A 15,979-nucleotide genomic window follows, 5' to 3' on the forward strand; every position below is an offset into this window, starting at 1 on the left:
CTGGATACCACATGAAGAACTGCTGCAGTACAGAAGGAAAACACCCACAAATCGCACACCGCTGGTTATGACCTATCACCCATCCCTTGAACCTGTACGGAAAATCCTCAAAAAATTGCAACCCATTTTAGAAAAAGACCCTATTCTTAAAAAGATCTTCCCAGAGCCACCCATCCTAGCCTTCAGACAAGCACCGAACCTCGCCAACCTCATCACCAGAAGCAAACTTCCTCAACCCCAGAACACACCAAAAGGATCCAGACCGTGCCATGACAAGAAATGCAAAACCTGCCCACACATCTCCACCACCCCCACTATTACTACACCCCACAACAGAGCCATCAGCATCCCAGGATCTTACAGCTGCACCTCCAGGAATGTAGTATACCTCATCCAATGCACCAAATGCCCTGATGGAAAATATGTAGGAGAGACCAAACAACAACTGCGCACCAGAATGAATGCACACCGGAAATCCATCAAAGACAGAAACACTCAATTACCGGTGGGGGCACATTTCTCACAGGAGGGCCACTCTCTCTCCAATCTCTCAGTCCTGATCCTCAAGGGAAATTTACACAACACATCCCAGAGACGAGCCTATGAGCTCCATTTCATCAACCTGCTGGATACTAGAGATCAGGGACTAAACATAGACATTGGATTTTTGATACATTATAATCTGCCTGGCAACTGACTCCCCAGCCCAGCCCAGCCCAGCCCCTGGCTTCTTTACTTTTCATTCCATCCAGGAAGAGCACACACCAACGGCTGCAGCTTCCTTAGCCTGACGAAGGGTTTTTGAACCTGAAAGCTTGCTTAATAACTATTCTCCAACCATTTGGGTTGGTCTAATAAAAGATATCAAATTCACCCAAGGAACCTTGTCTGCCTTAATCTGGGGGGCATTAAGTGCACATCAAGTGATTAAGGGGTACAACTAAAGAAGAAACCAGGAATGGGAATGAGGTCAGAGGTTCAAAATGAGTATACCAAGGGGGGATTCCAAGCAGAGCCCAGCAGACAATGCCCACTGGCCCTCAAACAGAGTCCAAGGAGGCAGTGGACACTGCCCAGTGAAACTCTGCCAGAGACCCAAATAGACCATAGGCAGGAAAATGGCCCCATGTAAGTATACAGGGCAAAGGAGGAATGGGAGGGGAAGGAAGGTGCTGCTTAGCCTGGAGGTCGAGGCAAGGGGTGCCAAGAGTAGGTAGGATTCTTACCCGTCTTGAGAACTTAAAAAGTTCCCCAGCTCCTGCTCCCGTGCCTGCCCTCGTTGCAAGTCAACACACAGCTCCTGCTCCATATTGTTGCTGTTCCCTTTTCAAGCTCTTGGATCTGCCTATGGGTCCAGATATGGCTTATACATTTGGGTTTTCAGTTCTTCCCATGTGATGACATGGCAAGTTTCAGTGTCTCTCACCTCTTGTTGGTATAATCAGTTCCAAGGTATAATACAAAACCATGGGGAGAAGGACTAATCAGTAAGACTCTCCTTAATCTCAGTGGGGCCATTATGTTCTGCCCTCTAATCTTTGCAATATTTTTTGCCTCTTCTGAGGATTTTCTATAATTGTTGGATTAATCTAATTATTATATAAAACAAAAGCCCAGGATCTGATCCTTGTATGGGATGGGAGAAGAGATTATCCAAATCAGATCCAATCCAAATGTATATCTGAGGTTTATCTTTAATAATCAAAGTCAAACACAATCACAGAACATCTTTCATTTTTAGTAGAGTGGAGTGCTTTCCCAACTATTTTCAGGAATCATTTCAGCTACCACTAAAATGAACTACTTTGAGTGTAGAACCTGGCAGAATTCCAACAGTATACCAACAACAAGAACCGGACAGGAAACAAATTTAGCACGTGAAAAGAATAACAATGTTGCATACAAGAACAACAGAAGAATTTACTTAAATAGAACATAACTAGAATTTGAAAAGAATCTTTAAGTAACACTTCCAGTATTCCACAAAAAGACATGGGATCCTACTCAGAGAAAAATGCTGCCTATTGAAATCCTCAGAACTGCTTCCTGTGGCACACCTGGGATTTTCTTGGAGATCTCATACTAATTCAAACTAATCCTCTGAAACTGTAAGAACAGATAGAGGTAGTTTCACATGCTATTTTTTCTTTCCAAAATGTGAAGACATACAATATATTCCATGTTAAATCATACCTGTCAAAGCATGATGATATTTGTATCTCATTTGACAAGAGATCTTTCTGGATGTACATCAAATGGCATTGCATTTTTTTAAAATGACATTGTACTGTGATGCCATACTAATTTGCTTTATACTTACTTTGCTAGGTCTTTAATAAATTCGGGATACCTGCACTGTCATTTGTTCCTACTTAGTTTATTGCCTTCACTAGGCACATTTCATCTAACATTGCATATTTGTATTTAAAGCATTCAAATTCTTGGATACTCCTCTTAAATTTCGTTTAAGAATTGTGCTTAGGTTCTCTATCCATTGTCTCTGTTAATCTTACAACATAAGAATTTGTTTTTTTCTTAAAATAAATCAAAGAAAAAATCAAAAGCATGAGAAACCAGAATACAGGATATTAATCATTCAAACATGCAGGTCACAAATTTCAATCTGCCTGCAAGTATCTGTCTCACACACACACACACACAAAAAAAAAAAAAAAAAAAAAAAAAAAAAATCAATGAATAAGAAGTCAGCAGAGTAATATCAGACTTTGCATACATGAAGACTTACTGTATCAGCAGAGTAAGGGTTCATTTAATTCTACTTAACGTGAAGCTATGTTTTAAGATAAAGCTTACATTGGATGATGTGCTGCACACTAAAAGGAAATATCAGTGTTTACATCCAGAATAAGATTAACAGCAGCAGCTGTCCAGAATCAGAAAATATTACACATGTAAATGTTCTGTTTTTAAAAATATAAATCTTGAAACTAGACAAAGTGGGGGAAAAACATCCTTCCAGTTTCTGGACTTTTCCAACACTAGAGCAGTATGTCTCAATCAGTGGGTAACAACCCAAAAGTGGATTGCAAGAATATTTCAAAGGGCCGTGAGCTGCAGCAGGGCAGAGGGGTGGTGGGAAGCTGTCTGCCCTTCCAACAGGGGGAAGGGTGTGGGGGAAAACTGCATGGCTGGGCTGGTGGCACCAGGACCAGTGCCTGTGCTCACAGGGGCAAGGCAGCCAGGAGATACTGCTCGAGGGGCAGGAGGGGCCATGATCAGGCTGCCTGATGCATTATGGCAGCCCCAGCCCAGGGAAAGGGAGGCTCTATAGGCCTCTCTACCTCCTTCCTCCAGCGCATGCTGGGGCCAGACTCACTTCGCTGCTGCCTGCATGAACCACTGTGCTCCAGCCCAAGTGGGACGCAAGCAGGTGGGGGCCCCTCTGGTAGGGCTGAGGAGACAGGGGGCTGTAGGGCCAGAGGGACATGGGTTGGGACAGGCCATGGATCTTTGCAAATGAGTCCCGGTAGGAAAACAGTTGAGAACCACTGCACTAGAGGATCACTCATCCTCTAAAAATATGTAAATGCCACTTGCTTCAGAACAAGACAGTTAATACTCTAATTAAAGCTCCTGATTCTGCTCTCACTTTTCCAAGTATAAGTTTGGAGTAAATCCACTTGATACAATGGGATCATACTACTTTAAAAATCAGAGGAAAAAAAAAAAAAAAATCACTGTAAGAGGATTAATGCCTCACATTTCTTCTACTCTACCCTAAAAAGATGATGAGTCTTTTTACCAATTACAGTGGTTTTACAGCAGTATACCATGGGGCTCTGTGTTTAGAAATAAAACAAGGTAACTATTACTGTTTTTGTTGGGCTGTGACTGCCTGAAATTAATCTCATTGTTTATTTCAAGCCCATCCTTTTCCTTTAATGTTCAGTGTATCAAATTTTAGTTGCACTAGAGGCCACTACATCTTTCCTAAAAAAAATACCATTGAAAGTAAGATGCATTCCAGAAGCTGTGGAGCAGTAGGAGCACAAAAAACAAAAAGCAGTAAAGGAACTGCAACCTAATATTTTCCATATTACTATTCCAAATATTTGATTTCCTAAGTAAAAGTGATGTTTGTGCTAGGAAGGACATTTTTTTTTAAACAAAAGTTTGTTTCAACAAATGTTATTCTATTTTAATAAGTATTTTATAGATGATGTTTACAGTCTCTTTCCATAAAACTTCTGATGTGAGAAAGCTTGGATTTTTAACAGTTAAATATCACATTCTCAATTCTCTATCACAATGAAATTTCCATTACTCAGGCTGACCTTAAGTGACTGGCTTTCCCATTTGCTCTCTGGGTCTTTTTCTGCTTTACCTAATATCCTTTCTTTTTCATTGCCTTGGAAGGAAGACAAAATCTGCTTCCTTAATTTGCCAGTTGCATGCCAACTTAGGAGAGTCTATTCACCTAGTGGTAGTATTGGGTTTCTTAATTTGCCATCTTCATATCTGCTTCCTCTGTCAGCATCTTCCTTGAGATATGCGATTTCCCTAAGTGCTCTTCAGGGAAATGAAATCAAATCACAAACACTTCACAGGAGGAAGTTTGAAATGTTCTTTTTTAATGTTGTTATTATGGTAAATTGCAAAAAAAGAAAAAAAAGAAAGAAAAAGAAAAAAAATGAAATACACGTTTCATCACCTCCTCTGCAGACAAAAGGAAAAGGCCACAAGTTTAGCTGATGTAAAGCAGCATAATTCCACCAGTTTCATTGTATACTTGCAGAGGATCCAGACCATAATTTTTATTTTTAAGTCATCAGTAAATGGCTAAGTGCAAGGCATATATCTTGGTGAAATTTATATTTGGCTAATTTAGGGAGTCCCATTTCCTCTTAAGTAATAAAGTAACTATCTATATACACAATATATACTTATATTAATAACAGGGAGCCAGAGGCTCCAGTTACTATAAAGGGAAAGTGCAGCAGACTAAGCTTGGTGTATGGAGCTAGTTACCCTCCAAAAAACAGCCAAGAGAGCCCCCAGGCAGGGCAGGGGTAAAAAAGGCTAAGCTGCAGCAGAGGAGGGCAGGCCACCATGAAGCCAAAGCACAAATCCATGTGTGTGGCTGGAGAGCCACCTGACAGGTTGGGGTGGGGCTTTGTAGCACGTAAGGCTAGGGCCCAAGATCAAACATGCAGTTGGGCTCTGCATGGTGGAGGGAAAGGAGCTCCTGGGGGAGTTGGCTGCAAAAAAACAGACTGGTAGGCACCTAAGCCACCTGATAGAGCTTGAAGAAGAAAGCTAAGGGAGGAAGCATGGTCTGTGGTGGGGCACTGACCCAGAGTAGGGAGGGACTTTAATTTAGAAGAGGTTTACTGTTATCTATGTTATATTTTCAGTTTGAGCTTAACTGGAAGATGGGGTTGTGGCTTTGAGGACATGGAGGATGTTGGGGCACCAGAGAAGAACCCAGCATAGAGCCCTGCAAGTGTTGGGGACCCCAGGGGGCTGAGGAGCAGGAGAGCAGACTTGCCTGGGTCAGGGACCTCAAGGGGATGAGCAGCTTGAGAATGGTGAGACCAGGGCCAAGGGCCTGGAAGCTGTGGTCTGAGGTAGTGGACCAAGCCTGAGTGGGCAACAGCCAAAAAAAAAGGGGGGGAGGGGGGACACAAAGCTGGTAAGGCTGAAGCCCCAACAAAGTTTTGAAGCCCGAGTAGGTCAAGTGTAGATAGGTCAGGGGGGCCCTTCTAAACTTATACCAAGTACTACCTGCAAGGTACGAGTGTAGATACAGGGGAGTATGGAGATCATTAATACCACCCATAAGGCAACTGGTGCCCTGAAGCACTAATAAGGGCAGGAGGATGACATATTAGTGCCCAAGGGCAAGGCTAAAGCTAAGGATTCCAGCAAGGTATGGCAGATTAGGGGGAGGGTGGGAGGAGTGAAAAGAGGGAGGTTACCTGAGAGCTAGAGTGGGGCAAGAGTTGTGTAGCCACATCAGGAGCTGTCATGGCCACCCTTGGGGACAGAGCTGCTACAGTATACATCTGCATGTAATGTATTTGGAGGAAGGTTTAGGGTATTGGATTCAACACCACAGAAGCCAGCAAGTCTTGCAAAGAGATAAAAAGCAACAGAATGTGTGTCACTTTTCAGTGAATGTATTATTTTTGGACAAGATTAATGCTGCACAGTTCCACAGAAAAAAGCAGAGCAAACCTGTGCTACCCCCAGCATCAACAGAGACCATTTCTGAGCACTGTGTCCTTCTACCTTATGAACTGCCAGCAGTCATGTTGTGTGGATTGTACATGAACTTGTGTAGATACTATTTTAGCATCAGGGCCAGACCAATATCTGCAACCCTTTCCCTCCCATGCCATGTGTACATTGGTAAACTGTTCTGTTTATCAGTAGATCCCCAGGCTCAGCTTCACTGTTACCGGTTCTAGTAAGGCTTTAATCATAAATATTGCTATGATAAAAGTTCCAGCCAGTAGAAACACAACATGGTATGAGGATTTCAGCTTGTATTTGTAAGTGAAAGTTCCTAACCTTCATAACTGGGAGGGAAAATGGAAAAATATCATCTCAACTACTTTTTTTCTTAATGGCAGCAAATAAAGACCCAAAGTGAGTGGGCACAGTTTTTCTCATCTAATCATTTTTACCTACATCATGATTTTAGGAGAAGGAAAGGAAGACTGATTCTCAATATTTTAACTCTCAGATCCAGCATTACTCCCATCCTACTCCAGGTTTGACTGATGATTTACAGAACGCAAAAGAGGATATGGAACATTTCAAGCTGGATAGAAACCAGCTATAAAACTGTTATACATTTTCAAGCACTAACTTTGTAGCTGGTTAGCTCTGTTTACAGCTGGATGAACAGATTTATGGCTTGATAATTACTTTTCACATGTAACCGGGCTAAATGTATTGTGCAACTAACCAGTTAATTGCACAATATATGCAACATGGCAGGGGGCATGGGCTTCAAAGCTATGTCTGCCATCTAGCTATGAATGAGAAGACAAAATAAAAAAGTTGCTTCATGTAGGTTACAAAAGGCCTAATGAGACTATATAGTTTGAGAAAAGGCTGTGCAAGTCTGGCATCTCTAATTAAAGGAAGGGGCTGAACTTACATAGCTTTTGAAATTAAATTATTATTTCCCCTCCCCCAACCATAATCAGACTCCTCTGGGAAATCCTGTGTCATCTCTTCTTTGGTTAGAAGTTTTAAGACTGGATTCCATTCAAGGATAAAATATAGAATTTTCCACTATCAAGAAAAAAAGGTTCAGTAAAGGCCTTGTTTCACATTATACTGCGCGCCTCACAAATGTTGATTGGTGCTAGGACTAGTGCTAGCTCAAGTTTGGAGCTCACATGTTCAGGCCAGCAGGGGCCTGGAGGACTGAAAGGTAGGAATCCTCCCTTCCAATTCTGGCTTCCTCTCCTGCCCCGAGGGCTTTCCTCCACTTACTTGTGACTTCCTGTGCTGTCTGTCCCAGGGGAGCAGGCAGAGAAGGGTTAACCTGTCTACCTGGCCTCCACCACTGCTGCTGCCCTTCTACAAGTTAAGCCCAGCCCAGATGAAAGCAGCAACAGCAGTGGCCTGGCTGCCAGGCAGGTAGGTTAACCCTTCCCTGCCTGCTCTTTTGGGACAGAGAGCAGGGATTGCCACAAATAAGGAAGGGGGAGGTCAGACAGTGAGCGGGGATCTGAGGTGCTGAAGGAGAGAGGGCAGGGGACCTGATCTGGGCCAGCAGGATGGAGGGGGATATTTGCACTAAGGTGTAGCCTACAGTAGCTACTCCTTGGTGTAACATGAGCTGGATAACAAGAATCAGAAAGAATCCTGCCCTGGAGCTGCATAATTTTAAGCCCCATAACGAGTGCTTAAAAATAGTTTCAGGTGTTAAGAGCTCAAGGAGCCACCCAAAATTACCATGTAACAAGGCCCTGAGTATTTTAACTATCAAAGCTAAGTCTCTTCATCCTGAATAACATGTGCTCATTTTCCACTATGTATATTGCAGTACATCCTCTGTTCAACTCTTGATTTATTGTTAGCAATGTTAATGGAGGAATTTAAATTTATTGAGACTTTTTGGGGGTGTAGGTCGTACCCATGTTGGTCTAGGGACATTGGCAGACAAGGTTCTTTGGATAACTCCAATATCTTGTATTGGACCAACTCAAATACTCAGAAAAATTCTTCTTGGCAAGCTTTTGGGTACAAACACCCTTTGTCAGGCTGAAGAAGCATCTGTAGATGGTCTGTGCTCTTCCTGGATGGCGTGGTAACGCAGGCAGAGGCCAGTAGGTATACCTGCTTTACCACACCATCCAGGAAGAACAGAGACCATCTCCAGACGTTTCCTCGGCCTGACAAAGGGCGTTTGTGCCCGAAAGCTTGCTAAGAAGAATTTTTCCAACTATTAAGGTTGGTCTAATACAAGATATTGGAGTTACCCAAAAAACCTTGTCTGCCTTGATGCTTTTTAAATATCTTTAACCAAGGCAATCAAGATGTCTCTTAAAAGTAAAGGACAGTGATTATATAATTCTGTGTTTCTTGAAAGAATAGAGTAAGAAATTATTTTTAGATCGCTATTAAAGAAAAGCACTCAGTGACCCTTAACATGGGAGACATGTACTTACTTTTATACCAGTAGGTTAGTAAGTCAAAGGAACTGAGAATTCAGAAAGCACAGAGACAGCATTGCTAACAAGTGTGAATAGCGAGGGTTGTAAATGAGAATGCTTTGTCTCTAATATATGCCTAACATTAGTGCATGTTACAGTGGCTGATTTAGAAAGACTTTTTTGCAAGTGAACATCTGTTCTGAAAATACAACAGAGGAGCAAAAGTTAATTATAGACTACAAGCTGTAAGGAGAAGTGTAGTGACTGACACTTAGTAATAATCAAGCAGTGGCTTGCACCTTATGGTGCACAGTCCCAGTGAAGTCCATAGAAGCTGGATATACACAACTAATGGCAAAATTTGCTTCCTAGTTGCAAGGCATATACAATACTTAAGTTTCCTAGAAACTGATAAGTGCACACACATAATTTAGAAGTGTTAGGGAATGGCTGACTAACTAATCCTTGCTGGTCTGCTTACTGAACCAAAAAAAATTAATTGGATTTGACTAATTTTTTTTCCTGATAAATCATAAAGTGAGAATCAGTCATTTTGGTTCAAATAAAAGCTCCTTTTGCAAAAAAATAGAATTTCAAAACAAACTGAAACCAACTCAGGCTTTTCCCAGGGCAGACTTTTTTGTTTAGTCTGTTGGAGCAGGGAGGGGTTGTGCAATTTCACAAATCATTTTGGGTGACCCGAATACAAAATATTTTGTTAAAAAAAAACAAAACCCAAAAATTTAATATCTGAACTGAAATTCTATATTGCCTATCCCTCGTTTCCATGAAGGTATATCATAATAAACCTTAGCAGTTACAGAGGAGTACTTTTTAAAAAAAGCAGTTTGGGACCAATTCTCTGCCGATTTGAATTGGCACAACTCGCAGATTTGTTAGAATTTACACCAGCAGATAAACTGGCCCACATGGAATGATCAGTGTACTTTCATTTCTCTGGTCTTAGGGGCCTGATCCAAAGCCTGCTGAATGAAAAGGCAACGTTATCTTGACTCCATTGTTTTCAGTGGAAACAATCTTAATGAAAATTCATTTCTATTGCATCATGAGGTCATCTACTCCAGTTCCCTGTTCAAGACAGGATCATCCCAACTAAACTATCCCAGCCAAGTCTCTGTCTAATCTGCTCTTGAAAATTTTCAGGGATGAAAAGTCCATAATTTCTCCAGGTAGCTGGTTCCAAGACTTGACCACACTCATAGATAGTACCTCCTAATCTCCAATCTAATTCCTCTACTACAATTTGAGACTATTGCTCCTTGTCCTAGTCCTGTCTTCTATAGCCACAAAGAAAAGCCCATCTCAGTTCTCTCTATAATCACCCTTCAGGTATTTGAAGACTTATCAAATCCTCTTCTCAGTCTCCTCTTCTACAGAATGAACAGCCCTAGTTCTTTCAACCTTTCCACCTAAGTCCTGCCTCCCAGGCCCCTAGTCATTTTAGTTGCTCTGGGCTGGCCTCCTTCCAAACTATCTACATGCTACTTGAAGTGTGGGGCTAAAAATTGGATACAAGGTGATGATTCACCAATGCTGAACAGAGCAGAAGAATCCCATCCCTTGATTTGCAAATATGAGGCCAAGCCAGAACCCTGGACCCAGCCAGTCTGAGTTAGAACTTGCTCTGGTCTCTTGAACAAGCATCACCTGCAGCAAGCCCAGAGCTATGCCCTGGTCCCATTTGGGCTAAGTGAAGCAATCAGGGCAGCTACTTCACTGAAGCCACAGGCAACAGGCCCTGGCAACTCCAACCCTTAAAAGCTAGGCCCAACCCACAGTCTCCTTGTTTGGACAAAGACAAAAGTTCTTGCTCCTGACCCTCTGTGTGCGCTTCCTTGCTGTTCTTCTGGTTTTGACACCTGGCTCTGACTCTAGCTTCTGACATTTCCCAATTCTGGATCTCTGCTCTTGATTCTGGCTTGACCTTCAGATTTGGCTTCTGACCCCAGGTAACCCTCAGTTTACCATCTCCAGCTTGGGCTTCTGACCCTGGCCTGTCCTGACTTTCATTACAACTTCCAAATCCAATTTTGATACCAGACTCCTCTGGACCCCTGGGTCTGTAGGAACTGATCTGGACTGCACCTGTACTTCAGGTGTCTAACCATTAAGACAGACCACCCAGGCCCTGATGCGTAACAGCAAGTGACACTCCTGTTAATAAAACCCAGTATGCTGTTGGCTTTTTTGCAAAGAGTGCACACTCTTGGCTCATATTCAGATTATGGTCCACTATAACCCCCATGTCCTTTGCTGCAGTACTGTAGCCTAACCTGGCATTCCACAGCCTGTATTTGTACATGTAGTTGTTCTGTCCCAAATGCAGAATTTTTTACCTGTCCTCAGTGAATCTCCTCTGATTTGACTGTGGACCACTTCTCCAGTGTATTCAGGTCATTCTGGATCCTAGCCCTACCCCAGGAGTATCCGCAGCTCCACCTAACTTGGTGTCATCCTGTAGATGTGCTAAGCATGGGCTTGATCACATCATCTAAATCATTAATGAAAATATTTAACAATAGTTGACCATGGCAGATGCCTGGGGAACCCCACTTGATACCAATTCCTTCTAGAAATTGAGCCATTGATGTCCACATATGGAGTACAATGTTACAACCAGTTATGTATCCACTTTACAGTCCTTTCATCAAGTATGTACGTTCTCAGCTTGTTTATGAGAGCATGAGAGACAGTGTCAAAAGCCTTGCTGAAATTGAACTATATTGCATCCCCTGCTTTCACACCGCCCCTGGCCTTCCACAGAGCCTGTCACCTTCTCATAAAAGGAAGTTAGGTTGGTCAGGCATGACACACTCTTGGTGAATCCATACTGGCCATTTCTGATCACCTTGTTATCCGTAGGTGCTTCGCAATAGATTTCTTGAGGACCTGCTCCATGATATTTCCAGGTATGGAGGTCAGGCTGACTGGTCATAGTTCCCTGAGTCCTCTTTCTTCGCTTTATTAAAGGTGAACACTATATTTGCCCTGTTCAGTCATCTGGGACCGCCCCCCCCTTGCCCTCTAAAAGTCCTCAAAGAGGATGTTATAATCAAAACAGATGTAAAAAGGATATTAATATGAAAGAAAATGTTATTTCATCCAATGGCTTATGAACACACCTTTCACATGCCCTGCGTGAAGGGCATAATTGATTATATGAAATCAAATCCCTCTTATGAAATTATGATTGCCATTAACTCCCATTGTTGTTGAATGGGTTCATTATTTTTTTCAGGTTCAGCTTTCTACATTTCAGTTGTATGTTTATCCTCATGAAATGTAAATCTTCTGGTTGCATGACTACTTTCTAGTTTTGTAAATTGTAGACACTGGAAATATTAAACCAGTGTACAATGGAATTAATGGAACAAGTTTAAAAGAAACAAACTCTATTGCCTTTTTGTAATCTGAGTTTCCTTGTTGTGGAGCTGTGTACCAAAGTATATTATAGCAGATTTGAGAGAAGGATATGAATAAGAACAAATTATATCATTTTAGCACCTCTCATCTTCATATTTTGTACATCAAGAATGTATAGGGAAACAAACATAAGTATTTTATCTTTTTTGCAAGAGAACAATAATGCATTTTTGCATTAGAGGATATCTTTTAAAGTGTTACTGGCTCTTAAAAGGCTAAGCCATTACACACCGCATTCCCACTTTCAGGAAACTGAATTTAGTGATCATAAGGCTGTTTTCAGTCTTTGGCTAGAGCAAAAATTATATTTGCTATAAGCAGGCTCATTTCTATTTAACATAATATGGAATCACATTTCCCAGCCCCCATCATTAGGCTGCTTTTTAAAGTGTAAACATACCTACAAATAGTATAGAGATTCAAGGTGGACACATACATTACCCTGTGTGTCCACTTTGAATCTCCACAAATTGCCCGATATAGTGCATGAAACACATTTTATCATTTTTTGTGCTCATTAGGGCATTGCATAATGACAAAAGATGGAACGAGTCCATTTAGAAGATGGCAGCTCATTATGTTCATGAAGGATGTAGGTATAATTTGCTCCAAACTCCCACACTTTAACATGAGGTTGCAAGAGAACACACAGATAATAAAATCTGAAGCTTATAAACAATTGTTAATTGAAGAAAAAAGTCTGCCTTTTTCCCTTCATGTAAGAAGAAGTTTTGTATGAAAACACAGGTTATGTTTGCAATATAAGAGATGGCCCAGGGATATATCAGCAATGAAGTACAAAACAAGCATAAATTTCATAAGGCACAATTGTGTCTTTGAGCTCTAGGTAGATTTATATTGTATGAATGCTAAATCATAAACCAAAATGTATTTTATTAAGCAAGTATAAATATTAAATAAATGGGATTCTGTTCCCATCATACCCCACATACTGGTTTCTTAAAATACAAATTGATATCATTTGGGGGGAAAAATAAGACTCATCTAATTTACTATATGATTTTACCATGCTACTACTTGTTCTATTGAATTATTACATTAGTAATATATCTGAACTTCAGCAAAGAACTGTAAGTGTATAAACAGCAAATCAGAGAATCAATTCAAGCCTATTAGCTTGCCCGATTTCAAAAACAACACCCTGATGAGTTCATTTCTTTTGATTTAGAATATACATTACATCACAACAAACTTAAAGTGGATGTGTAGCAGTTCTACAAAAAGTATCTAAATACAGATTTCTTTTCTCAAACCAAGTATTTTGTGTGACTAAATTTAACGTGCCCTCAACATGCACAGGAAATGATGAGAAGTGCTAACATTTTCAAACACATCTGATGACATTATAGAACATGATTCTACTTTGTTACTTGTGAAAAGAACATGCTCTTGGTGCAATTGATTTCATACATAAAAGGCAATGCTTTGAAAGACCAAGACTGCTATTTTTGTCCACCTAGGAGAAACTGATTCCTAGAGCTGATAACAGCTCTGACAATTAATTACAAGCTAAAGATCAACCATGTCAAATCATTGTGAAATCCCTAGACATGAATTAGAATGACTCCTGATTACCTTAGTAAGGTTTAAAAAGAACTATTCTTTTTCACTTGTCTTTTCAGTATATTTCCAAGGCGCGAGTCTTATTGAATTTTTATACTGATAAAAAAAAATGGAGCTGGATAGAACCAACCAATTTACTGTGTGGTTTTTGTATGACTGACTCACTACTGAGAAATAACTGACCAGTTAAGTGTTCTTATGTATTAGATGTGAACAAATAGTGAACAAAACAATTCACAAACATGCTTACAAAATACAAATTACCATCTGATTTAGCCATGTCCATAATTTTTAGTTTATTTGCTTTTCCAAAAAAAATTAAGTTCCATGTTTGCATGAATGTTTTGAGATTATAGCACAACTACAGGTATGTATATGGAAATGAGGAAGTGAGAATTGAGATTGCAGCATAGATTTACATCAGGGAATAATTTGATCCCTTTTGGTGTGCCAAAACAGTAACTGCTAAGGGTCTGGCAGCATTTCCCTGAAACATACCTCACTGTTAGAAGGTATTAAACCTTTCCCAGAAGAGCCAAATTGAGTCTATTGATTCACTGGGGCAGCCAGATAAAAAGGAGGTGGGTGTAGCTCGCAGGAGGAAGTAAATGTAGGGTCTAGACTAAATAATCCTAAAGCAAAAAATCTGGGAAAAGACCTTGAACTGCACTTGACATAGTCTTTTTGGACACTCTTCATTCCTGAAAAGTCAGAGCAGTGAAAGAAAATAGGGGAAATAACAAGCACCACCAAAACCATTTTAATAATTTTTTTTTCTGAGTCACATACCTATATTTAACCAAGTGCTTTAACAACTTTATACTTAATTTACGACAAAGTTCGTATATTGACTTTATGAGATTTGTGATTATTAAATCAGCATGCAAAAGCCAAGAGAAGACGGGAAATTCTGATTCTGTAGAAACCATTTAAATCAAATACAACTGGATTACTTAGAAAAATTAATCCCAGATCAATGACATTTTATTTAGAGTATATTTTGGGGGAAAATTAAAATCAACATTATCTTTCTTTTTACATTCCTAGAATCTTGGCATTTGCTATCTAGGCTGCTGAATAATTGTTTAGCAGATCTATTGAACAGCAAAATGCATTCTTTTGTCTTTTACCTTAGTGCTACGCAACTAAAAAAAAACCATCATTCATAATGAAGAGTTAAGCAACATTTCAGTAACTGAAATGCTCTTACTAACTTGATTGAATGACTGGAAAACATCCATTCTTGTGAAGTGAAGAAGTGGGGAAACTGAAGACTATCTAAGATAATGGAGCTTAAATATTTTTCAAGAGTTGTAGGGGAAGTTGTCAGAGAATACACTGAACTCTGGAGTCAAACCAGTCAGGTAAAAACATTTTAAAAAGAGGTATAATGTTTTAATATCATAGCTAAATCATTTTGACAGCACAAAGCTTCTTATACTTTCATTACATATTAAATTTATATCAGATCATTTTATGCTTGGCCCAAATTCTGATCTTTTATACTGACACAGAACCAGAATAATAGCTGAGACTTTGCAGAACTGATTCATGCTAGTATCAGATTGGAATCTGTTGTTAGAGAATGAAGTCAGATATGAGTGGTATCCTGAAGAGCATCCGGGACTGGCATACCTGCCAAGATGTGCAGATATGCTGATAAAGTATACAAGATCTCGATACAAAGTATAGTAAAAAGCACCCTGACTCCAGTGATTCAACAACTGGTGTCCCCTTACCAAGATACAGGGTACCCAAACTTAACATGGGTACATAGTTGGAATATGCCTATTACCATGATGCTAAGCCTTCATTGATAGCAAAGAGATTGTGTAAAATTGATATTACACCTAGGAGCCCTGTAAAGCAAACACTCCTCCCCCTCTCCCCCACTCTCCCTCCCCCTGCCAATTAAACAAACAATCAGTTTTCTGAGTCTTGCTTATGGGTCCTTAAGGTCCCATGACACCATTGTAACTTATTGTTTGGCGGGTGGGGTGAAGAGGGAAAGCAACACTCCCTGCCACCTAACCAGATGTCTCATAGTTGTCCCAGAAGAGAGGAAAAATCCAAAAGCAATCTTTCCCCAACAGGTTCAAGGTCTTGCAAATCATGAAGCCATCCCAGAAATAATAATTACAGTAGTCTTACTTTCTGAGTGTTAATGTGACTCTTCTAATAAGCCAATTTTCTTAGCAGAAAAAAAAAAAGCCCCGCACTCACCAGCTCCTGCCAGGCAGTGAGGTGATCCCCACTTCCCCCCATTGTGTGGGGGGGCTCTGCCATGAGCCCCCCAGAAGCCCCGATGGCCACTG

General features: G+C 40.6%; 1 long non-coding RNA gene across 3 annotated transcripts in view; it reads right to left on the bottom strand.

Moving 5' to 3' along the window:
* Nucleotides 1–15,979, bottom strand: part of LOC102387811 — a 24,615-nt gene that overhangs the window by 2,206 nt on the left and 6,430 nt on the right. For 2 of the 3 annotated variants that reach the window (XR_325306.3, XR_003092079.1), the window contains one exon: nucleotides 1,227–1,345. This is a non-coding gene — a long non-coding RNA (uncharacterized LOC102387811). Of the gene's footprint in view, nucleotides 1–1,226; nucleotides 1,429–15,979 lie in introns of all 3 variants that reach the window. The other variant, XR_001359039.2, reaches the window with a different exon arrangement.

This window comes from Alligator sinensis, unplaced genomic scaffold (assembly GCF_000455745.1).
Source record: "Alligator sinensis unplaced genomic scaffold, ASM45574v1 scaffold1553_1, whole genome shotgun sequence".
Classification (NCBI taxonomy): domain Eukaryota; kingdom Metazoa; phylum Chordata; order Crocodylia; family Alligatoridae; genus Alligator; species Alligator sinensis.